At 40.7% G+C, this 24,249-nt stretch overlaps 1 long non-coding RNA gene and 1 pseudogene across 2 annotated transcripts; both read left to right on the top strand.

Annotated features, from left to right (window-relative positions):
- Positions 1 to 9,558: 9,558 nt before the first annotated feature.
- Positions 9,559 to 10,896, top strand: LOC114819206 (uncharacterized). Its single transcript, XR_003768122.2, has 2 exons — positions 9,559 to 9,840; positions 10,438 to 10,896. It is a non-coding gene; the product is annotated as an uncharacterized lncRNA (long non-coding RNA).
- Positions 10,897 to 12,923: 2,027 nt separating this feature from the next.
- Positions 12,924 to 15,976, top strand: LOC103447024 (large ribosomal subunit protein uL3-like; annotated as a pseudogene). Its single transcript, XR_011574964.1, has 6 exons — positions 12,924 to 13,072; positions 13,360 to 13,454; positions 13,742 to 13,831; positions 14,199 to 14,500; positions 14,901 to 15,358; positions 15,507 to 15,976. The product of XR_011574964.1 is annotated as a large ribosomal subunit protein uL3-like (transcript).
- The last annotated feature ends 8,273 nt before the right edge of the window (positions 15,977 to 24,249 follow it).

The raw sequence follows: 24,249 nt of genomic DNA, 5'->3' as shown, positions 1-24,249 counted from the left end.
ACACCGACTTAGCCCGCCATTCCCAGGGAATGCACGACGCAGAGTATCGTCCTATTTTGAAAGTCGTCCAACAAATCAAACACGTCACCGATGAGGCACAATCCCAACACAATTTCTTGAATTTCAACATGAATGTGACAATTCAAATACAGAAAGGTTCGCACAACTGCGCCGAATGGCACCAAATCTAAAAGTCATGACATCTAAATGATGTCAAAATCAACACTTTACGAGAAAATAAGAGAATCTTAAGTATGCTCTGAACAAACCATGCTCTGATACCAATTTGACATGCCCTGATCCCAATATTCCTCGAATACCAGGATAGGTAAGTGATGGCCGACACTCGAGGGTGACGAAAGCCATTTATTGAATGCAAATGCTGAGAATAGGAAATAGATAAGACCTACAAATATAAAAGAATAATGAATATGCATTTAGGTACCGTTTGGTACGCATATGGGACAGAACGGAACGGGACGGGACGGGACAGGACGGGACAGAATGGGATTCCATGTTATGTTTGGTACGCACAGGATGGAACAGGACGGTTGTTCCGTTCTGCGTTTGGTACGCGCTGGAAGGAACAGAACCAAAAGATTGAATGACTAACTTACCCCTGCTCCGTCTATTATTTGGTACAGGACAAGAACATGACCTAGATAATCCGATAACCAAATGCATCATATATTCTTTTCAAACTGAAATCAAGATCAATAATGTTTCACAAAATCTGAGGTGCACATCATGCCAAAGCTCACATTTTTTCGGATTAAAAAAGCACAAATCTTTCACAAAACCTAGTTGCACGAATCTTAACAAATCCTAGTTGCACAAATCTTAACAAAACCCAGTGATTAACAAATCAAAGATGTTTCCAGTGACAATAACCTTGGTGTGCCTGGGAAGAATTGAAAGTTCCTCATCCCCGCTTTCGTCCCAAAAAGGCAATAGCATCCGAGAACCACAGAGCTCTGGCTCCAGCATTCTTCCCAGTTTCGATCAGAAATTATAACTTCTACCAAACCCAATCAAACAACCAAAACAAAACCACTTCACAGTCCAATACCCAACTCTTGAATTTGACAATTCGAGATACAAAAACCCATTTTTCCGATCCTAAATGCCATTTCCTCAAATGGGTTTTTCTTACATTACTTCTACAATTTCCCAGACAGATTTATGAACTAATTTAGCCAAGAAAACCCAGAAAACCCCGATTAATTAAAACCCATAAAACCTCGATTTATGAACCAATTCTGCAGCTTCGTCATCATCCTCCCTGTAGCGTCGTCATCGTCTTCCCTACAACGTCGTCATCATCCTCCCTGCAGCGCCGTCATCGTAGTCGGCCTGGCTATGGTGACGGCACCGGAGAAAAAAGTGCAGCCATAGTTGGGTTCAGATGGGTTTGCTGGGATTGGGTTAGCAGTTGGGTTACTGGGTTTGTGGTGGAGGAAGATGAGGGCTATGGGAGAGACAAGGGTAGAAGAGAGGGAGGTTACGGGAGAGAAATGGAGGTAGACAATGTAATTAATGAAAAATAAGAGGGGTATTGTTGTCCAAAAAAATATAAATTTATGTTCCACAGACGTGGAACAACCCGTTCCAGGGGAGGGAGGCGGGACGTAAAAACACCCAAAATCCCGTGGAACAATGCGTTCCACCCATTTTTTAAGCACCAAACTCGGGACAGAACGCCTCGTTCCGTTCCCTCCAGTCCCGTCCCACGTACCAAACGCACCCTTAAGGAACATGTTCAGAGCATACAACTAACCAGAATACTAAAAGAAATAATATAAAATTGAATGAACAAAGGAGTAGGTCTTACACCAAGAGGACTCGAAGATACCGCTGCAGAAGTGCCTTGACACTGGGATTATATGCCTTGATTCTAAGTCCTGAATGGGGGCGCAAATCAAAGGTGAGTGGACCAAGTTCATTTATACAATAATAATAAAACAGTTATCAAGATATTAACCCCCACAGCTTATAAAAAGAAAACTACTAGCATAATAAGTAATAGTTTTATTGAAAACCCTAGCATGCCAAAAACATCTCAAAAGACATATCGCGGAAATCAAAACATCAATCGTCTCACAGATCGTCTCATAATCGCGGTGTGCTGCCAGTAAGATCACTGAATAAATATAACTCCTGGCCTTATGCTAGCACCGTGGTCTCTGCGCCTGTAGCTAGAGATTACCAACTCCCGTCCTAATGCCTACTCCGTGTCCCTCAGCCTGTAGCTAGGGATTATTTCTCCTGACCTATCTTCCAACACTAAATCCTCGCCCCAGGCGGCATAGTGTCTATTAGGTACGCACAAATAGTTACGCCTTTCATAAATAACCACTCCATAGTATAAAGTCATCCATCGTCTATACTATAAAGAGGGGTTTCTAAAACATGTTCTAGCATCATATCGTCATCCATCAGATAGTCTACAAGTTCATGGTTTTTATAGGAAATACGATATATTAAAATATAGCTCAATATAGGCCAACAATTAATTCCTCACCCAAAATGAGACGATAAACAATATATGCCATGAACATGCTTAACATAAAATCAATTCATAAACTCGTAAGGCATGATATTCATTTATGCAATTAAACTATGAAATCATGTAATTTTAGAAGGGGTCCACTCACAGATACTCCGTAGCAGCAGAATTGTGCAGAAAAGGATTAAGGAAATCCTCACTAGCAACTTCACCTAAGCACAAAAATGTACAATTTATCAAACTATGCCCAAACGATAGAATTCCAGGAAATGGACGCCAAAAACGGATTCAGAATATCGAAGGTGGCCTAGGAGAGATTTTGGGTTTTGGGTCCTAAGGCTTTTGGTTAAAATGGGTTAGGGTGAAAAGGCGTGGTTTAGGCTTAAGCCCAAACCACACACACACACATAACACAACACACACACACATGGCACAACTCACACACACACACGTGCACCACACACATTCACACACACACTTACACACACACACCGTAGACACACAGCACACGCACACACCCACACACTCGGCCCGCAAGCTTAACAATCAAAAGGGCTGGATTTAACGCCCTATTTAAAAGGAGGTAGCCCAAGGCCCTAGTGTAACTTGAGTTTCTATAAAGAAAGTAACTAAAATTAAAGAAAATGTGCGGGCTAGGGTATTGGACTGGTCTAAAACGGGCTAAGGCGCATTGGTGTTCTGAACGGCATGAAGGCCTGCTTGGTGATTAGGGAAGAACACCAGAAAGTTTGATTGGGATTCGTCAAGATTCTGATTTAGACCTAAAACTAAGTAAAAATAGGAAGTTAAATCATAAAAATGATGCTGAGAGGGAAGGGAAGCAAGATTTTACCATAAATAGACTCAATTGATGTCGAGATTGGCCAAGTTTGTCTCGCAGCTTGCCAGATTTTCATGCCGAATTCTGGAAGAACAAAATTATATGCATGCCTTTAAAGCACAAAATCACATTCAAACTTTATCTCAAGTTAACCATAACCAACACCAAACAAAGGAGACAATCTAAATATACCTAAGATAGCAAATTTCAAGAGAGCTCAAGCTCTCGGGTCCACTGGTCACTGCACTCGCAGTGCACCGATGGTGCATGTAAGACCATCATCAGGTTCCTTGGGTCTCATTGATCTTGAAAATGTTGGTTTGGAGTTTGATTTGTGAAGAAATTTGGGTGGAAGTGAGGGTTCTCTCTCTCTCGATGTTATAGAGAGAGTGAGTTTGAGAGTTTCAGGAAATGGGAAGGGAGGTCACGATCATCAGGTTCCTTGGGTCTCATTGATCTTGAAAATGTTGGTTTGGAGTTTGATTTGTGAAGAAATTTGGGTGGAAGTAAGGGTTCTCTCTCTCGATGTTATAGAGAGAGTGAGTTTGAGAGTTTCAGGAAATGGGAAGGGAGGTCACGAGTTAGGAAGTGGAGGAGAAAATAAAAATATTTGATTTCAATAAGACTTTGGGAATTTATAAAATTACATATAAATTCAGGGGTGGGGTTTAACATGTGGGCAATCATATTTAGCAACATAGACCTTCAGGGGTGTGAGCTACGTGTGGAAGTATCTGAGAAGCATGCCCATTTAATGAGGTCAATCTTGTTTTTCTTGAGCAAAAGTCCAAGTGTCGCCTCTAGAATTTTTGGGATTATTTTAAGCCCTTACGTTTTTGCATTGGAAATGGATGAATTAATAAGAGATATTCAAGATGATATTCCTTGATGTATGCTTTTCGCAAACGATATAATGTTGATAGATGAAACTCAGGAAGGGGTAAATGCGAAGCTTAACCTTTGGAGAGAAGTGTTGGAATCTAAAGGTCTTCACCTAAGTCGATTAAAGATAGAATATATGGAGTGCAAGTTCAGTGCAAATGGAGGCTCAAATGAGTTAGGGGTGAAGATCGGAGGCCAGGAAGTACCAAAAAGTGACCGTTTTCTCTACATAGGATCTATCTTGCAAAAGAACGGAGAATTAGATTGAGACCTTAACCATAGAATAGAAGCTGGATGGATGAAGTGGAAAGTGCATCCCGCGTGTTGTATAACCGTCGTATGCCACTCAAGCTCAAGGGAAAATTTTATAAGACTACAATAAGGCCGGCGATGCTGTATGACACAGAATGTTGAGTAGTGAAGCATCAACACGTACATAAAATGGGTGTAGCGGAGATGAGGATGCTTCGTTGGATGTGTGGGCACAAGAGAAAGGATAAGATTAGGAATCAGGATATCCGAGGTAAAGTAGGAATAGCCAAAATTGAAGGAAAGATGAGAGAAAATCAGTTACAGTGGTTTAGACATGTGCAATGAAGGCCTACTGACGCTCTAGTTAGAAGTTGCGACTATGGAACAGAGGTCCAGAGCCGAAGGGGTAGGGGAAGACCTAGGAAGACTTTGGAAGAGACTCTAAGAAAAGACTAAGAGTACTTGGATCTAACGGATGACAGGACACAAAATCGAGTGTAATGGCATTATAGGATTCATAAAGCCGACCCTACTCAGTGGGAAAAGACTTTGTTTTTGTTATTGTTGTTGTTATATTTTAGGCTCCACACTTCTTACTTGACTAAATAATGCATAGGTTTTGGAGTGATTAAATGAGCGAGTTTGAACCAGCTAAAACATGTGGAGAAGTCCCAATCTCGTAGAAACACCGAAGGATTGTGGAGGCTCTAAGTGTTCATTCAATATAATGCATGTTATGTTCTAGCTTGGTTTGGGCCTTGGGCCCACAAATGTACTTGAAAAAGGAAAATTGGGCTTAAATGAAAATTAAATAAAGTGTAACAGGGGTGGGCAAACAGATAGAGGAATCGCGGGTCGGGACAGGTAAGGGGTTGTTCCAATTTTTTGAAAAAGTAAACGAGGTGGAGTGGAGCGGGGCAATGACACTAAGGGTGTGTTTGTTTGGCCTCACTTTCACTAGGCTAGACTGGATTAGCTATCATTGAAATCCTGTGTTTGTTGCGTACACTGACTAAAGTTAATGAGACTAAAGGGGATTCGCTCTGACTATCTCCCTCGCTAGGAGGTCTTAGCGAGAGCTCCCCAAGACCATGGGATTGCTAAGCCCTTCGTCTGGTCTATCCTTGTCTCCTCTCATCCATTATTTGCTCTTTGTTTTCTTGAGCACCAACAACCACCATCACACCACCACTCCCAACTTCAGCGAGATACACCGTTAACCCAACACCACTCTCTCCCTCTCACCTCGAACCCAGGATTTCGAACGAGGAAATCTCGCTTTCTCCATTGTCCACCCCGCTCTAGCAGTCCTCTAATTCACCTCCGAGGAAAATCTCGCTGTAGCACTCCTTGATTCAATTCCTTCGAGTTTCTGGAGGTTAATTCTTTGATTTCCTGTATTTTTTTGGGGGGCTTAATTTTGTTTGGTTGGTAGGAAAGCTGAGAAATTGGTTTCTATCGAGATCCAAGGAAAGCAAGCATCCTCGACAATTTTTGGTAGAATTGCGGAGGAAGAAGAAACAAAACGAAAAGGCTTGAATTTGTTGCAGGCCATTGGATTTTTTTTTTTGGGAAATTGGTGGTCTGGGATTTTTTTGGGGAAATTTGGAGATCATGCAGTTTATGGAACTCTTTAGATTGGATCAGTGAAAATATATGAATCAAAGGTAATAAAATATTAATAAAATAATTTAAAAGTAGTAAAAAAATATTTAGATTCTAAAAATAATTTAGTCTGTGACTTAGTCCAACACTGCACCAAACGCTTCACTATTCTTGTCTTGCTTAGTCCATGCCAAGCCAGTCCAGCTTAATCCCTTAAGCTAGTCTAGTCCGAGATAATTCGGTGCAACAAACGTATCCTAAAGGACCGGCCGAGTCCAAAAGTGTAAAAAAGCTGACCCCGGACGGCCTATTTCTAATTATAATGAATGGACATCAACCGCAGGTTTTTCCCTAGTGCACCATTCTCTACCCAACTCTCTCTCAGTGACTCACTCTCTCTCGTCTCCTAACAAGTCCCACCCATAGAGTTTCCATCAGTCGTCTTCTCCACTTAGGGCCGGCCCTGAGGGTAGCCCAAGTAGGCGCCCGCCTAGGACCCTTACTTCAGAAGGGCCCCCAAAAAATATTTATATCCTGTAATTAACATATAAATACAAAAAAATAAGAAATTTTATAATTCATTTGTTAGTGCAGTGGAAATGTTGGCTTAATTTTTCTTTTGGGTGTTGAGTTCGAAACACGAAGCTGCCTTTCAATCACTAGATTTTTCTTAATTTTTCTTGTTTTTCAAATTCACTGCCAATCCATATGTCCAACTCCTAATCCATATGTCCAAATGCATATAAAGTTATAAAACTCAAGTCTCTTTGCAATCTTTTTTCTTTCAACTTCTCATTCTCTCTATTTCTATCGAATGTTTAAACTAACTTCTCATTCTCTCCATTTCTATCAAATGTTTAAATCAACCATCATATGGTCTTAAAGATTGTACTTTAAGGTAATCAAAACTTTGAATTATATATTTTTCTTTTCAATAACTTTTTATTCAATGGATTATTTTAATATTCAATTCGTTAGTGTGATGTTGATTTTAAAAGAAAAAAACACAAGAAAAACTGACACACCCCGATCCTAGAATTAAGGTGTGCTGGCCGTCACGTCGGCGTGACATAACCAAAAGTGCGATGCGGAAGCAAAAGATAAAAGAAATACAAAGGAATAAAAAATCAACTACTAGCAATAATATCCAACTAACATGCTAGAGTGAGTTTAAGTGTGAAACACACATATTCAGAGCATAAGTGCTAAGTGCAGTCAAGTAGGACCATAACTAAATTACAACACCCGAAGGTGAGTCCTACATTTAAGTAGTCTGTCAGAATGCCGTGGGAATCCTCGTGAGCCTCCAACACTACTAACTAGAACCTGGAAGGGCGCAAAACAAGATTGAATGGGTCAGTAAAACAAAGCTTTTCGAAAATATTTCATTAAACAACACTTCTAACCCCTCATTGTAAAACCTGTATACTTTCCCAGAAAAATAGTATATACATAATGATATATCACAACAAAACTCAAATCACAAGTCTTTAACACTTTTCAAGAATATGTCATGCTATGATTCAAAACATGATAAGGATGCATCAATATAATAGATGAAATAATGAATCAACCGGAGACCCTACAGCTATCCTGTACGATTAATTCTATAGCTCAATATCCAACCCAACCGGAGTCACCACTGTGACCTGTACGACACTACTCTGCACATAAATCGGAACTACCTGAAGTAGTTTGTACGATAAGAATGGTGTAAGAATACGCTCTGGTGCTTCTCTCATCAACAGCTGTATAATAATCTAAAGTCACCTACAAGTCGGAACCACCTTTAATGGTCTGTACGACATGTCGAAACCACCTCTAGTGATCTGTACGACATGCACCTACTTGGATCCAAGGTGAGCGTGTGGTGCGAGGTGAATAATATAAGCACTAACACCAAGGGTGCAGGTTATGAGCTCTCAACACAATTCACATCATCAATAAACCATATGAACAACATAAAACTCACCTGATATTCACCTGTGCGTCCACAGCACTATTTCACATATATGCATCAAATACTAATTCATATATTTCATATAATATGCATGCACGGCATTTTAAAACGTACTTTCATTTGTATTCAATTTATGGAAAAAATCAGTAGTATATAGGTATAAACAGAAAATAACTGCCCACTCACTGGTATGTCGAAGGGTCGTAACCCCCATGACGCCCTTGAACGCGCTCGTCCTGGGGATAAATCTCACCTATATGCGAAACAACTATAAAAACGTTATTTAAAGTACATAACCAACAATCCGTAATAACTTCTCATACGATGCTCAAATTGGGTATATGAATATACCACAGTGACCTACTCGACGTTACAGACGTCGAGATATTTTTGAAAAAAATTTTGGATCAGTCATGCGCCCTCACGCGCCAGGAATGGCACGGACCTACGCGCCCCCACGCGTGTCGTCCCCTACCTTCAGTCGCCGGACTGGTTTCGTTGGTGACGGAAAAGTCGCCGATTTCTGGAAAATTTTCAAACTTCTTATTCTCTGTTAATTCTCAACCATTTTTTACGCAATTTATACCAAAATGAAGCCCTAAGCATGAAGAATCATGATGTACTAATTTAAGGCTAAAAAACACACAAAATCTCACCGGAGAAAATCCAAGAAAATCGGCCAACTTCGAACCCTACGATCTCGACGTCCAAAACCTTCAAACTAAGTACTCCAAGCTTCCTTGGGACCTCACTAAGCTCCCTGTAGGCTTAGAATTCCCTGAAAACCAACATTTCACATGTGCATGAACAGTGACGTTAAACTGGGTTACGGTTTCAACGTGATTTCGAGGGTTTCCAATTCTAAAACTAGTACCAATCGATTCAAGAGGTGGCAAGGATGAAGAAACTCACCTTTTTGACGTCGATCTGCGAAGTTTTGAGGGTGTTTGGTTCTTGTCTGTACGAGTTCGAGAGGGAGAGAGAGAGTGAACTGAGAAGGAGGAGAGAGAGAGAGCACGGGGTGAGTGTGTTGTCCCATGTGTGTGTGTGGTCCACCCAAAACAAATCCAAATCCAAATTTCTTAAGTCCCTAACCACACAAATTGTATACAATTTTAATCCACTTAAAATTTCCTAAGAACTTAGGAGAGTATGCAATATTCAAATAAACATGTCACACGTACCTTAGCAACCATGAAGGATAATTCTGTCATTTCACATCCACGATAAAAGAAATTTCGGGACGGGCTGTGACAAAAACAATTGGCGTTGAATTTATTATACTTGTCAATCAAGTTTTATTGTTATTTACTGTCTTGATCATCAAGTTTTATTGTTTTTCACTCACAATCTTAAACTCTTGATTGCAAACATTTAGTACATTTGTGACTAAAAACGTGAATCGTGTAATGTTTAAATAATGTTTGTATATTTATCTTCTTTTGATATTAATTTTTAATGATATTAAATATAACTTTTTATATATTTAGCGAATTCTTTTTTATACAAATCAATATACAAAGAATCGGAGATCAGAGAATTTTAAGGCCCCACTTCGAAGGCTAGCCTAGGACTCCAAATTCTCAGGGTCGGCCCTGTCTCCACCAACCAGAACATCACCGCCGTCGCGAATCTTGTGACCACCACGACAGCACCACCCATCTTCTCGATTCTCCTCCCCGACGACATCCCAGACTAACCCAGGTCCCAGAACCACGACGACTTGATTCTCTGCTTCTCGATGATATCACCGCCATCACGACAACCATCATCCCATCGCCGCCGCCAGTTGAGGTAAATTCTTAGTTCTGATGTTAATTCCATGCTAAAACCTGCCAAATCTGAACCGATTCATTCCCATATTTTGCATAATTTGAACCGATTCCATGCTCTTGTTCTGTTGGGTTTGTGATTTTTGTTGGGTCTGTGATTTTTGTTCTGTGGAAAGCTGAACCCAGGTTGTACTAATGTGTGGAAATCTGTGAATTTTGCATAATTTGAATACGATGAACGAAGTTGGTTTCTGCTTGCATCTTTTACTTGATGCTTGATAGGCCACGAGCTCTGTATGTCTCCACATTTTGCTTAGGTAGTCATTAGAGAATTGCTTATAAGAACATTGGACTCAACTCTTGTCGTAATCAGGTTTTGTCATTAGAGAAAACTTTTGTTGACTGAATATTATTGATTTCTTTCTAGGCAAGGGGAAATAAAACCACATTTAGGGATGAAAATTGCTAAAGTTTTGTGTGACTTTCTTTTGCGTGTATATGTGTAGATTTCTGTTTAAGGATTTGTTGATGTGTACTACATTGCTTGATTTGTATCTGATCTGGTGTAATATACTGTCAAATGAATCAAACTAGGACTAATTTTTGTTCCGTTGCTTAGGAATTTCATGTTGATTATAGAACTCCTCAGGCTGAATTTCGTGTTGCACTTGTTAAAGATGCCTACTTGACCAGGCCTTTGGGACTGCAAGACGGGTTTATTCTGAAACCCCAAAGTGAATATTTAAAAGACAAAATACTAAAAACCAAAAATAAAAGCATATGACAGGTTAGAGATCTTGGGTGTTTCATAGTTAATTGACAATAAAAAAGTGACACAACTCCTTATCAGTTGTTTCGTAGTTTGTGCACTTCCCAACACAAGAGAACTATTAACATTGAAGATCAGGTTTGAGTGCTCAGAGACCTGCAATTGGGTTTTTTGAGATTGATCGTTTGGGTCCCAATTTTGGTTGTATTTCATGATTGGTTTTAACATGTATCAAGGCAAATGTACTAACAGTGGTAACTCAAGTGTAACCAAAGTTGTTCATCTATTAATGAAAATCCATTGCACTGATTTGTTCTAATGTTCTTATTCTTGCCAAGTAAACTTGCCAAATGATTTCTGTGCAGTGCAGAGCTCTTACCTCCATTTTTTTATATTAAAAAAAGCTCATATTTTGTCGTAGTTTTGATGCATCTGCAGTTGTGAATTACTAAGAATATATGGCCATTTATTTTCCTTTTCTTACAAAGTACCCATCTGTTAATTTGATCTTTGGATGTCTTGGATGTTATTTCAAATGTCTCGGATTTAATGTATGGAACGATGTTGGACGATCTAATGTTATTTTGGATGTAATATTAATCTATGGACTTGGACTTTGGATGTTTGGATGTAATGTTCGAGGGATGTATTCAATTGGGATTTTAAAAGATTTTAATTCTTTTAATGAATATAGGGTATTTAATCAGGATTTTAAGTAATTCTTTGAAATTCAATGTGTATTTAATCTAGGGGTGGGTTCGGTACGGTTACCGTACCAAACTTTCGGTTTGGTAAAATCTATTACCAATACCATACCAAACTTTCGGTATACCGAAGTTCGGTATTGCCAAATGTTCGGTTGACATGGTATGACAATGGTAATTGCCACTTTGTTTTGGGACAAAATTTGTTTTGCCTTTTTTAACCCAATTCAAGTGCAAAACTTTTTTATTGTACCTTTATCTAATACTTTGTAGCCTAAATTCATCGATTATTCATCATTCACAATTCACACACACAATAATTCAAATGATGCATCAAGATTCATGATGAAAATTAAGTTTACAATCCAAATAGAAGCTACGAACCAAAACAAATAGAAGTTTCCCCCATGCTAAAGATCGTCTCTATCCTCCATTGGTTCAAACACACTTCTAGAACTTTCCCAATGTCTTCTCCCTTATGACCTGTGATCTTTATGAAGTTTATAATCCGTTTGTGCAACTTTCATTCCCTATCCATGAAGTGAGCGGTAACTACCATGTAGTTAATGTTTTGTACCGATGTCCAAGTATCGGTTGTGATACTTACCCTTTGATTATGCATTGCTTCAAATAACTTAGACTTCTCCAACACATATAAGTCACACACACTAGCCGCAATCTTCTTCCTATTTGGAATCTTGAACCGAGGTTGAGCCTCTTTTATCATATCAAATTATTAGAATATTATAAATATGTGTTATATAATTATATATTATATAATTTATAAATTATATATTATATTATATGTTCGGCACGGTAAGGTAATACCGTGGTAATGATATCCATTACCAATACCGTACCATGAAATTTTGGTATGGTACAATACCGTACCATTACCGATTGGTACAAAAAATTTGGCACAAAATCGGTATGGTACGGTTGGTAATTCGGTTGGCACGGCAATTTGGCAAAAAAATCCACCCCTAATTTAATCGAGATTTTAAAATAGTTTATTAAAATCCTTAGAAATCTGCTTGTATTCAATTAAGATTTGAAAGAAATTTATAACATTCTAGGTGTATTCAATTAGAATTTGATTTTAAAGAATTTCAAAAACATGAGGAATTAGAGGGAATTGGAGAGATTTTGTAGTGTATTTTAAGCATCCACAAATCTCACATCTCCCCATGAGATTTTGAGGGAATTGAATCAAAATTTTACATGGAATCTCTACAAATCAATTAAACTCCATAAAAATTCATGAATTTATAAATCCATTAAAATATCTTCAATTCTCAATTGAATAAACCCCTTTTAATCTCTGTGCAAATTGGAAATTTGTGCTGTTGTGCAGCACAATGACAATCTGTACAGCTGTGCTGCTAAAAAAAAAAACAATAAAAATCTGTTTTTTTTTTCAAAAAAAAACTCATGAACCCGGCCCGTTTCAAACGGGCTGAGTTTGGTCCGGTTCCAGTTATCTAATTTGATGTACCCCGGCTTCTTTTAAAAACAGATCCGGTCTAGTCCCTTCAAATTTGGGGCCGACCCATGCCTACCCCTAAAGTGTAGCGCATTTTACGTAAAATTGGTTATTATTTAAACACCAACAGAGCTACTAGGGTCTATTCGTCATACTGAGTGGGTGCATTTTGCCGTGCAGCTACAAGCTCAGGATCCTTCCCTCACTCTCTCTCTCTCTCTCTCTCTCTCTCCGCCTTAGTGCTCCATTGCTTGTCTTCTGGTAAAATGGGGTTTTCTTGTGTTTGCGTATTTTCCACGTAAGTTATTGGGGTTCGATCATATTTATTTTTGGGGCTTAATCTCGTTTTGTAGTTAATTTGTTTCATTTTTGTATAATATTTACAGATTTTTTTTCAATTTATTGGAATGTACAGAAATTGTGTAGTTTCAGAATGGGATTATTATTTGAGTATATTTTATATGCATAGATGGTTGTGTCACCGTTGAAATTTAGTGTTAGATCCTCTAAGATTTTTCATAAACATGTAAGGACATATGTTTTTTATTTGTATTGAGTTTTGTTGCCATTTTTTTTTTATTAAAGGAGGACGAAGATGTCTCATAGGAAGTTTGAGCACCCCAGGCACGGATCGCTTGGATTTCTTCCAAGGAAACGCGCTGCTTGTCACAGAGGCAAAGGTATATAGCTCCTTCATTTGTTTTCTAACTTGCATGGAAGATATTCGTAAAACATTTTATCATTTGCTAATTGTTTGTATCTTAACAACTATCGTATTTAATATGATACTTCTTATATTTAATTGGAATGCTTACGCTTGTTCCTTTTGTATAACTATTAGTAAAGATTTTCGACTTCTGTGTTTTGATAGTTAGCTTTAGCTTGAATATCTGTATAGGTTTAATTTGTTTGTGTTTATTTGTGTGTGTATCACTCAAACTCGTTTGTGCATTGTTTGGATTTGCAGTGAAGGCATTCCCCAAGGATGGCCCATCTAAACCTTGCAAGCTGATTGCAATGACTCACATTGTCAGAGATGTCAAGAAGCCTCGATCAAGTATGTGACTTTCTAACCAACATCTGTTTAGGTCACATATTTTGTTGATGGGTTTCCCATATATGATATAGTTCCTTAATTTCAAGATTTCTTTTGTGTTTGATAGAAAAGTTTACTTGAATGAAGTTGATCCCTAGGGTTGGAAACATGTCTTTTTGTTTCATTTTACTGTCACAATACAGCGCTGCAATAGATCGATAGAATTTTTTCTTTTGTTTGGTTGACATGTGCATTCAAGTTGTTCAGAATTTCAGTTAGTTATTTAATCTAAAATTTATGTCTCTAGATGTTTAGCATGCAGAAAATGATGAGTTATGAGGTATCACTTTTAGTTCCATTTATTCTAACGAACCTTTAATTTCTTTAGAGCTTCACAAGAAGGAGATTTGCGAGGCTGTTACTATCATTGAGGCTCCTCCCATGGTGGTTGTTGGTTACGTGAAGACACCATGTGGCCTTCGTTCTCTGAACACGGTATGGGCTCACGCTCAGCATCTGAGTGAGGAGGTGAAGAGGAGGTTCTACAAGAACTAGTGCAAGTCCAAGAAGAAGGCTTTCTCAAAGTACTCAAAGAACTATGAAAGTGAGGAGGGAAAGAAGAGTATTGAATCCCAGTTTGAGAAGCTTATCAAATATGCTACTGTCATTCGTGTGTTGGCTAACACTCAGGTAGATTGAACTGAGTTTGTGGAATTGATTCTGTTTTTTTTTTTACCCTTTGTTGTTTGTTATGATATTTTATATAGAACCTTCTGCCACTTTACACTACAAATTTCTTTTTAAATACGTAAAGACGTGGTTCTGTTTTATGATGGTGTTATCTATTCAACTAGATGGAATTTATTGTTTGGAAGCAAATTTGCAACCCGTGTTATTTTGCTCTGTTTTTAAGATATTATGCCAAATATAGTTATAATAATAGCTGCAACTTTGCATTGAAACAAGTAATAATATGTTCCATGGAATTCCCGATTGATGTTTTCTGTGCACGTTAATTAACCGTGTTTTTTATTTAAGTTGTTTCTTATAATTGCTATATCTTGCTTTTTTGTCCTCCTTATGATCCAAGTGTGCAGAAGGTTCAAGTCAACAGAGGAAGATGAAGGGCTTGAAACAAAAGAGGAAGATGAAGGGCTTGAAACAAAAGAAAGCGCACCTTATGGAGATCCAAGTCAACAGAGGAACCATTGCCCAGAAAGTTGAATTTGCCAGAAGCTTCTTTGAGAAGCAAATCCCTATTGATGCTGTTTTCCAGAAGGATGAGATGATTGACATTATTGGTGGCACAAAGGGTAAAGGTTATGAAGGTGTTGTTACTTGTTGGGGCGTAACCCGTCTTCCTCACAAGACTCATAGGGGTCTGAGGAAGGTGGCTTGTATTGGGGCCTGGCATCTTGCTAGAGTCTCATTTACGGTTGCCAGGGCTGGTCAGAACGGATACCATCACCGTACTGAGATGAACAAGAAGATTTATAAGCTTGGAAAGGCTGGGCAGGAGTCACACACTGCTGTTACTGAGTTTGACAGGTTAGTAAACTTAATAAACCTGCGTGATGTTAGTACAGCATTTTGGTGTATGTTCTGTCAAACTTCTGTGCAAGGGTTCCTCTTTAGTTTTTGTTGGGTTCGTGTATTTGTGGTTTTACATGATGTCTGATGTTTTATTGTGTTTCAGGACTGAGAAGGATGTGGTGAAGGATGACTACATTGGTGGCTTCCCTCACTACGGTGTGGTGAAGGATGACTACATTCTGATCAAGGGATGCTGTGTTGGACCTAAGAAGAGGGTTGTTACTCTTCGCCAGTCCCTTCTCAAGCAGACCTCTCGTCTTGCTCTTGAGGATATCAAACTCAAGTTCATTGATACCTCCTCAAAGTTTGGTCACGGTCGCTTCCAGACAACACAGGAGAAACAGAAGTACTATGGACGACTCAAGGCATAAGGATGAGAACTGGCCAAGAATTATTAGGTATCGAAATAGTAGTCAAGTTTTTAGTATCCGTGCCAAAGACATTAAGTTGCAACAGTTCTGTTTTCACGGTTTTGGTTTGAATTCCCAATGACAATGAACGTTGTCAATTCAGTTTTGTTTCATTTGAGGTACTTATATTTAATGGTTATTTTCTAGAGTTACTTCTTGCGAACCTGCGTTTAAATCTAATTTAACGGCTAAATCTTGTGCGATTAGCGGAGAAACCATGCGTAGGGAAATTGGTTGTTTTGCTGCATCTGCATTCAATTGTTGAACTAATGAATTTTGAAAGAATGAAAGGTCTATAAGAGCATTTAAGCTCGCCCCTCAACTATCGTCGTCATTCGATATCCTAATGGATAGAATGTTGAGTTTCAATTTTATGCGTTTCGGGTTTGAAATTCCCCTCTTCTAAATTATAATTTATAACAGCTTCAAATCCTCCCCTTTCCATAAATAACAATAATACTAATTTAAAAATAAAATAATATTCCTACTCCAAGTTTGGAACATAATTCTAACTAGTCAATAAAACTGCAAAATGGACCCTAGAACCGTAGCTGGCTTTCCAATTTTAAAAGGAGGACCTAATCTCTCTCCCATTTCCGCCCCTCCTATTTAATCGATTACAAGCCAAGTCAGCATCTTGTATTGATTTTTTTGTAGAGAGAGATAAAAAGAAAACTGTAAGAGGTGGGGAGGGAAGGAGATGGGAATCGGAGGAGAGAAAATCTTATTCTATTTTAAGATGCATAGTGTCACGGGATGACTCTTTAAGCCTTCCGCCCGTGCGGCACTTAGACTTGAATACCTCGATGAACAAGCTAAGTAAGCCTTCGAAGCCTCGTTTCCCCGGATCGAATCACAAAGAAAGCTAAGATAGCTTGGAGAATGCTAGGATCACTTAGAAGATGGGAGAAAGGAAGCTTTGTATTGAAAGTTAAGAGAACTTTACAATTGCTTACAATTCTTGGATGGTTTGGCCAAATGGCCTTACCTCCTATTTATAGGCCTAAGTCACCTCCTCAATGGAGGGTTCTAGAATCCCCTACTTACATCCAAAAATATCTAGCATAGTTCTAGATACAACTTGCCTAATCTAGATTATTCTAGGTGAGGCTTAAATATGTACATTTGTGTGGAATGTTCCGGAATGCCCTAGATGATCTTGAATGCTCCGCCACGTTCTTGATTTCTCCGGGACGTTCCAGAAGCTTCCATGAAGACATGGCTTCATGGGCTTAGATATATGATGTCTTGGGCATTTTCTTTGTTTTTAACACATGGCCCGTGACATCCTCCCCCACTTAAGCCGTCGACGTCCTCGTCGACTCTTGCCTCTCGAATGTCTGAATCAAGTCCTTATATTGCCATAAGGACGTCTCCTTCTCCCATGTTGCTTCGGAGTATGGTAGCCCCTTCCATTTGACAAAGTACTCCACATGCTTTGGTTGTCTTGGTTGCACCACGACACGCTTGGCTTCAATGCTCTCCACTTCTTTGTCAAATGCCTCCGTCATCAAAGGGGGTGCTCAATGAGACTCACCTCGACTTGGTTCCTCATTGTCTGCATGATAAGGCTTCAAGTTGCTCACATGGAACACCGGGTGAAACTTGAGGCGGGGTGGGAGTTCCACAACATACGCGGCTTTGCCAACCTTCTTGATGATAGGGAATGGTCCCTCATATTTCCGCAACAAACTCTTGTGCAAGCCACGAGTACTCTTGTGCTGAGACGCATTAAGCTTCACAAAGACTTGGTCGCCAGTTTGGAACTCCACATTCCTTCGCTTGCGATCCGCCCATTTCTTCATCTTCTTTGAAGCCTTCTCCAAATGAGCTCGAGCAAGTTCGTGGGCTAATTGCCACTCCTTAGCGGTTTTGAAAGCGGCTGGACTATTCCCCGTGTAGCCAATCACGACCGTGTTCGGGGTCAAGGGTTGTTGCCCTATAGCCAACTCGAACGGACTTTTCCCTGTCGACTCTGAACGTTGCAAGTTATAAGAGAATTGGGCAACATCAAGTAACTTAGCCCAATCTCGTTGATTGGCACTAACATAGTGCCGCAAATAAGTCTCTAACAATGCATTAACCCGCTCCGTTTGTCCATCAGTTTGGGGATGAAAAGCTGTGGAGAAGTCTAACTTTGAGCCAAGTAGCTTGAAGAGCTCCTTCCAAAATCTACCCGTGAAGCGAGCATCTCGATCGCTGACTATGCTCCTCGGAACACCCCAATACTTCACCACGTGCTTTAGAAACAAGCGTGCAGCTACTTCGGCTGTGCACTCCACGGGTACGGGTATGAAAGTGGCATACTTGGTGAATCTATCGACCACGACGAAGATAGATCCACATCCATCAGACTTGGGCAAATGTGTGATGAAATCCATGGTTAAACACTCCCATGGTCTTGATGGAGTGGGAAGTGGTTCCAACAGTCCTCCCGGTTGCTTTTGTTCCACTTTGTCTTGTTGGCACACAAGACAAGTCTTCACGTATGAATCTACATCATCCCGCATTTGTGGCCAATAATAAGCATCGCTCACCAAAGCCAACGTGCGGTGAGTGCCAGGATGTCCTGCCCACAGTGAGTCATGGCACTCCTTAAGGATTTCTTTCCTTAAGCTTCCCCACTTTGGGACATAGATCCGCTTGCCCTTGGTGTATAGCAAGCCGTCCTCAAGCCAAAACCTTCTTGTCTTCCCATCCTTGACAAACTCCACAATGTTCTTGGCTTGGACGTCATGTGATAAACCTTCTCGGACACGGCCCAAGAGATGGCTTTGCGGCTTGAGTACCGTAGCCATTAACTCTACTCGTCTACTTAGAGCATCGGCCACCACGTTCTCCTTTCCTTGCTTGTATTCTAGCTTGTAATCAAACTCCGCTAAGAACTCTTGCCACCTTGCTTGCTTAGGTGTGAGCTTTTGTTGGGTTTGAAAGTAGCTAGTGGCAACGTTGTCTGTCTTGATGATGAATGGGGTACCAAGCAAGTAATGCCTCCAAACTCTAAGGCAATGGACGATGGCGGTCATCTCCTTTTCATGGGTCGTGTACCTCTTCTCGGCATTGTTTAGCTTGCGACTTTCATAGGCTATCGGATGTCCCTCTTGCATCAACACTCCTCTTATGGCAAAGTCGGAAGCATCAGTGTGCAACTCGAATGGCTTACTAAGGTCGGGCAACCTTAGTACAGGCTCCTCCATTAGGGCCTTCTTCAACCTCTCAAATGCCTCTTGACACCGGTCCGTCCATTCCCATGCCTTGTTCTTCTTAAGAAGGTCTGTTAAGGGTGCTGCTATGGCTGAATACCCTTTTATGAATCTCCGATAGTAGTTGGCTAGCCCCAGAAAGGATCGTAGTGTTGGTACCTTGGTCAGCGGTTCCCACTCTTGAATGGCCTTGATCTTGCCCTTTTCCATCATAAGTTTCCCCTCCTTTATCTTGTGGCCAAGAAATTCTACTTCTTTTGTGGCAAAGGAGCATTTCTCCTTCTTGACATAGAGTTCATGCTCCCGAAGGGTCTTGAACACTATGCGCAAGTGCTTGACGTGCTCCTCCAATGTCTTGCTATAGACAACGATATCATCAATGTAAACCACGACAAACTTGTCAAGATAAGGATGGAATACCTTGTTCATCAATGTACAGAATGCTGCAGGGGCATTGGTCAGACCAAATGGCATGACTTTATACTCGAACGCTCCATATCTGGTCACCATCGCCGTCTTCGATTCGTCTCCAGGGGCTATCCTCACTTGGTAGTATCCCGATCGAAGATCTAACTTTGTGAAGTACCTTGCTTCACCAAGTTGATCGAATAAGTCGGCGATCAACGGAAGTGGGTACTTGTTCTTGATGGTAATCTTGTTCAATGCTCTATAGTCGATGCACAACCTTAGGCTACCTTCTTTCTTGCGTTGGAACAGGACGGGTGCACCATATGGGGACTTGGAGGGTTGGATGTAGCCAGCATCAAGTAGCTTGTTGAGTTGCTTCCTCAATTCCTCCAACTCGGGTGGCGACATCCTATAAGGTGATTTGGAGGGAGGCTTAGCACCAGGCTCCAACTCAATCGCATGGTCGACCTCTCTCCTTGGTGGCAACTTCTTTGGCAGTTCCTTAGGCATCACGTCCGCAAACTCCGCAAGGACGTCTTCCACTTGTTTCGGCAAAGGCCCGTACTTCTCCTCCCCTTCATTCAACATTAGGGTTGCAAGAAATGTGGCCTCGCCTTTCTTCCAAGACTTGGCAAATTGAATTGCCGACAAGTGTTGGGTACACTTCTTGGCTTGCCTTTCCAATGGCACCAGGCAAGGTTGTCTCCCGTCGGCTAGGATACAGAAGATATTTTAGAAGGGAATGGGAAAGGCTCGTACCTTGTCCATGAACTCTAACCCAATGACTACGTCATAGTCGTCCATCTTGACTACGGTGAAGTCGATCGTTCCCTTCCATGTGCCAATGTCTACGTGCACATTACGCGCAACTCCAACAATGGGGGTGGCGGCGGAATTTACCGTCTTCACGCTACCAGGCTCCTTTGTGACTCGGAGGCCAAGCCTTGTGGCTTCCTCCGACGTCATGAAGTTGTGTGTTGCTCCCGTGTCCACCAACACACGCATCGTCTTGTCACCAGTCTTGACGTCGACGAACAATGATCCTCCCCCAACTTGAGCCTTAGGTTGTGGGAGGGTTGTCTGGATGGCATTCAGTAGACGGATGCATCCCATACTTGCATCGTTACTCTCCCCGGCCTTGTCCTCCTTGAAAGCCATGGCCTTAAGGGCCTTCTTTTGTGGGCAATCTCGCATCATGTGAGGGCCGTCGCATAGGTAACAAGTGGGTTGCCAAGACTTACCCTTGCCTTTGTCATGCTTATCGGCTTTCTTCTCCTTCGGTTTGCTTGTCTCGGCCTTGTCCTTCGGCTTATGTTCTCCCCCACTTCTCTCATGGTTACCCTTCTTCCCCGTGGACTTGGAATCACCTTGGTGGCTTGATTTAAACTCAATCAAGGATTCGGCAGCGGCAATGGCATCAGACAATGTTTGCACGTGTCTCCTTTGTAGTTCGAGTTTTGCCCAATTTTGCAGTCCACTCATGAAGTACATGAGCTTGTCTTCCTCTAACATGTTGGGCACCTCGAATAACAAGCTCACGAAGGCATTGACATAGTCTTTGACGCTCCCCGTTTGCTTGAGCCACCTTAGTTTCTCCTTGGCTTCGTACTTGGCATTTTGGGGATAGAAGTGCAACATAAGATCTTTCTTAAATTCATCCCAAGTGGTGAGAGAGAACGTACCTTGCTCAATCTCCATGCTCCGACGACGCCACCACATAAGGGCATTGTCAGCTAAGAACATGGTTGCCGTTGAGATTTTGGACTCGTCATCTTCAAGCTTCAGGTACTTGAAGTATCGCTCCACGTTCCACACGAATGTGTCGAGCTCCTTTGCTTCCCTCTTCCCATTATAGGATTTGGGTTTAAAGGAGTCGATTACCTTGGAGTCCAACGCCTTGATTTCCCTCGGCCCTTACACAAATTGCTTCACGACTACTTCTTTACAAAACGCCACATCTCCCTTAAGTTCCCTTGTGTCCTTTATCTCTTCTTGAAGCGCCACAAACCTTGCCTCTATGTTGTCAAGGTGAACCTGGACTTCCTTCCGCATCTTGTCTGCCATGGTGTTGAGAGCGCCAAGGAGCTCATCTCGTAGCCCTTCCACCAAGCCACGCAGTTCATCCTTACCATTGTCCACCATGGTTTGGATTTCCTCCTTGTCGACAACGTCCTCATCAAGTCGAGTATCGAACTCGAGTATGGTTCGTTCCACCTTCTCGAGTCGCTCTTCCATGGTCTCCATCGATGCTTGCAAGTCCTTTAACTTTGGCTTGCTCTTGGCAACGTCTTGGACCTCGGCAGTACGCTCCCTTAGATCGGAGACTCCGGACACCATCTCTCCACTTGCCATATCCTACTTTCCTTCAAGTGATTCACGAGCTTGGCTCTGATACCAGCTGTCACGGGATGACTCTTTAAGCCTTCCGCCCGTGCGGCACTTAGACTTGAATACCTCGATGAACAAGCTAAGTAAGCCTTCGAAGCCTCGTTTCCCCGGATCGAATCACAAAGAAAGCTAAGATAGCTTGGAGAATGCTAGGATCACTTAGAAGATGGGAGAAAGGAAGCTTTGTATTGAAAGTTAAGAGAACTTTACAATTGCTTACAATTCTTGGATGGTTTGGCCAAATGGCCTTACCTCCTATTTATAGGCCTAAGTCACCTCCTCAATGGAGGGTTCTAGAATCCCTTACTTACATCCAAAAATATCTAGCATAGTTCTAGATACAACTTGCCTAATCTAGATTATTCTAGGTGAGGCTTAAATATGTACATTTGTGTGGAATGTTCCGGAATGCCCTAGATGATCTTGAATGCTCCGCCACGTTCTTGATTTCTCCGGGACGTTCCAGAAGCTTCCATGAAGACATGGCTTCATGGGCTTAGATATATGATGTCTTGGGCATTTTCTTTGTTTTTAACACATGGCCCGTGATAATAGGAACAACTAGCATCGATGTGTTTGATCAATCATTTGAGTTTTTAATAAACCTCGCAGCACTTCTATCCATTTTTTGATTCATTACGAGTAATTTTTTAATTAGATATGTCCCATATACTTTACACAAAATCTTACTGTATTCATACGCTTTATCTTGTCTTACTTTACCCTATGTACTCCGAGTGGGTAGGTAGAAGCTATTTGGTCTTTCCGGCAGTGCGTAAAGGGATAGGTTGAAGAATTGGAGCAATTTGTTGTGCTAGGATCACTGTTCTAAAAATCTCCGTCTAGCGCTGTTTAAGTCTCGTCTAGCGCCTCCTAAGTCCCGCCTAAGCACTAGGCGGCTGGTCAGTGCCTCAATTAGTTCCGAGGGGTTTGAAAATTAAAAAAGTACGCTATACCCCCTTAGGCATCTGCCTAGCCAGCTTAAGCGCCCTCCTAGCACGCCTAAACCTACCTAGGCACCTGCTTAGGTCGCGACTCTCATTTAAATAGAAAATTGATAACTATCATTTTGCACTTGTTAAATACTTGGATGAACACTCATTATATGCTTATTCCCCATGTTTTCAGTATGTTCTAATACTTTATAATCTATATGTCATTTTATTTTGCAATTGACATACCACAATGCAATTATATGTTTTTTGAAGTATAAATAGGCACTTATTTACACCATATAATAAATTAATAGCCCCTAGGCCCTGCCCACTGTTCTAAAAAACCCAGCCTAGTACCCCCTAGGGCCTATCTAGGTGATTGGCCGCCGTCCTGATTAATGTCTAGGCATTTGAAAATTAAAAAGGTCACCTAGACCTACTAAGACACCCGCCTAGCTTGCACATACCCGCCTAGGCACCGGTCTAGGTTTCAACTTATTTAGGTAAAAAATAGATAACTTTCATTTTGCATTTTATTTTTTTCAATAAATTGTAAAAGACTTCATTGAATACTTAAATGAACACACATTATATGCTTGTTCCCTATGTTTTCATTGTGTTCCAATACTTCATAATATATATGTCATTCTATTTGGTTGTTTATGACGTAATTATATATATTTTAAGTATAAGCAGACATATATTTACGTGAAATATAATAGATTTATTTAAATCTGCCTAGTCCACTTAGGCACTAGGCCCAAGTCCACCGCTCGACTAGCGCCTAGCATCTTTTAGAACCTTGCCGCCTAGCCGCCTAGGCGCTATACCCCCTCGCCGCCCGACTAGCGCCTAGTGTTTCAGAACCTTGACTAAGATAACACCAAACCAATTGGAAACAACCTCAAGGTAACTCACAGGAAATATACCAAATGAAATGCAAAAACAAAATAGATATGACACCAAGATTTAACAAGGTTCCTCAGCAGTCAGTGTGACTGGAGTACATCCTCAGAGCAGTAAAAGCTCACCGATAATCCAATATCAACCAAATATGAGTGTTTACAAAGTGTTTGGCAATCTCAGAACCCAATACCCCAATACACCCAATTACCCTCACACACCAAAAAAACAAATTGAAAAAGAAATACAGTGATTAATTTCCTCTCTATACAAAGCTTAAAGCTAATATAATAACTACAACTTTGATGGATGGTTGCTAACAAAATAGGGGTAGCATCTTCTTTTTTGGGGTTGTCGGCTGCTTCTCTATAGGGCAGCAGCTGATGCGAAAATTTACTTAACACACAAATTAAACCCTCTTGTATCAATTGTAGTAAAGAATGTAAGTAGGGATCGTTCTGGACCGGGGATTAGGAGGGCTTGCTAATAACCTCTAAACTGACTTAAAATCATATGAACAAAGTTAAAAACATTAAACTAGACTCAAAGAATTCAAAACAAACTCAAAGAACTCAAAACAAGCTAAAAATACTCAAATC

This window comes from Malus domestica, chromosome 13 (genome assembly GCF_042453785.1).
Source record: "Malus domestica chromosome 13, GDT2T_hap1".
In the NCBI taxonomy this organism is placed as follows: Eukaryota; Viridiplantae; Streptophyta; class Magnoliopsida; order Rosales; family Rosaceae; genus Malus; species Malus domestica.
This window is presented reverse-complemented; position numbering and strand designations above follow the sequence as displayed.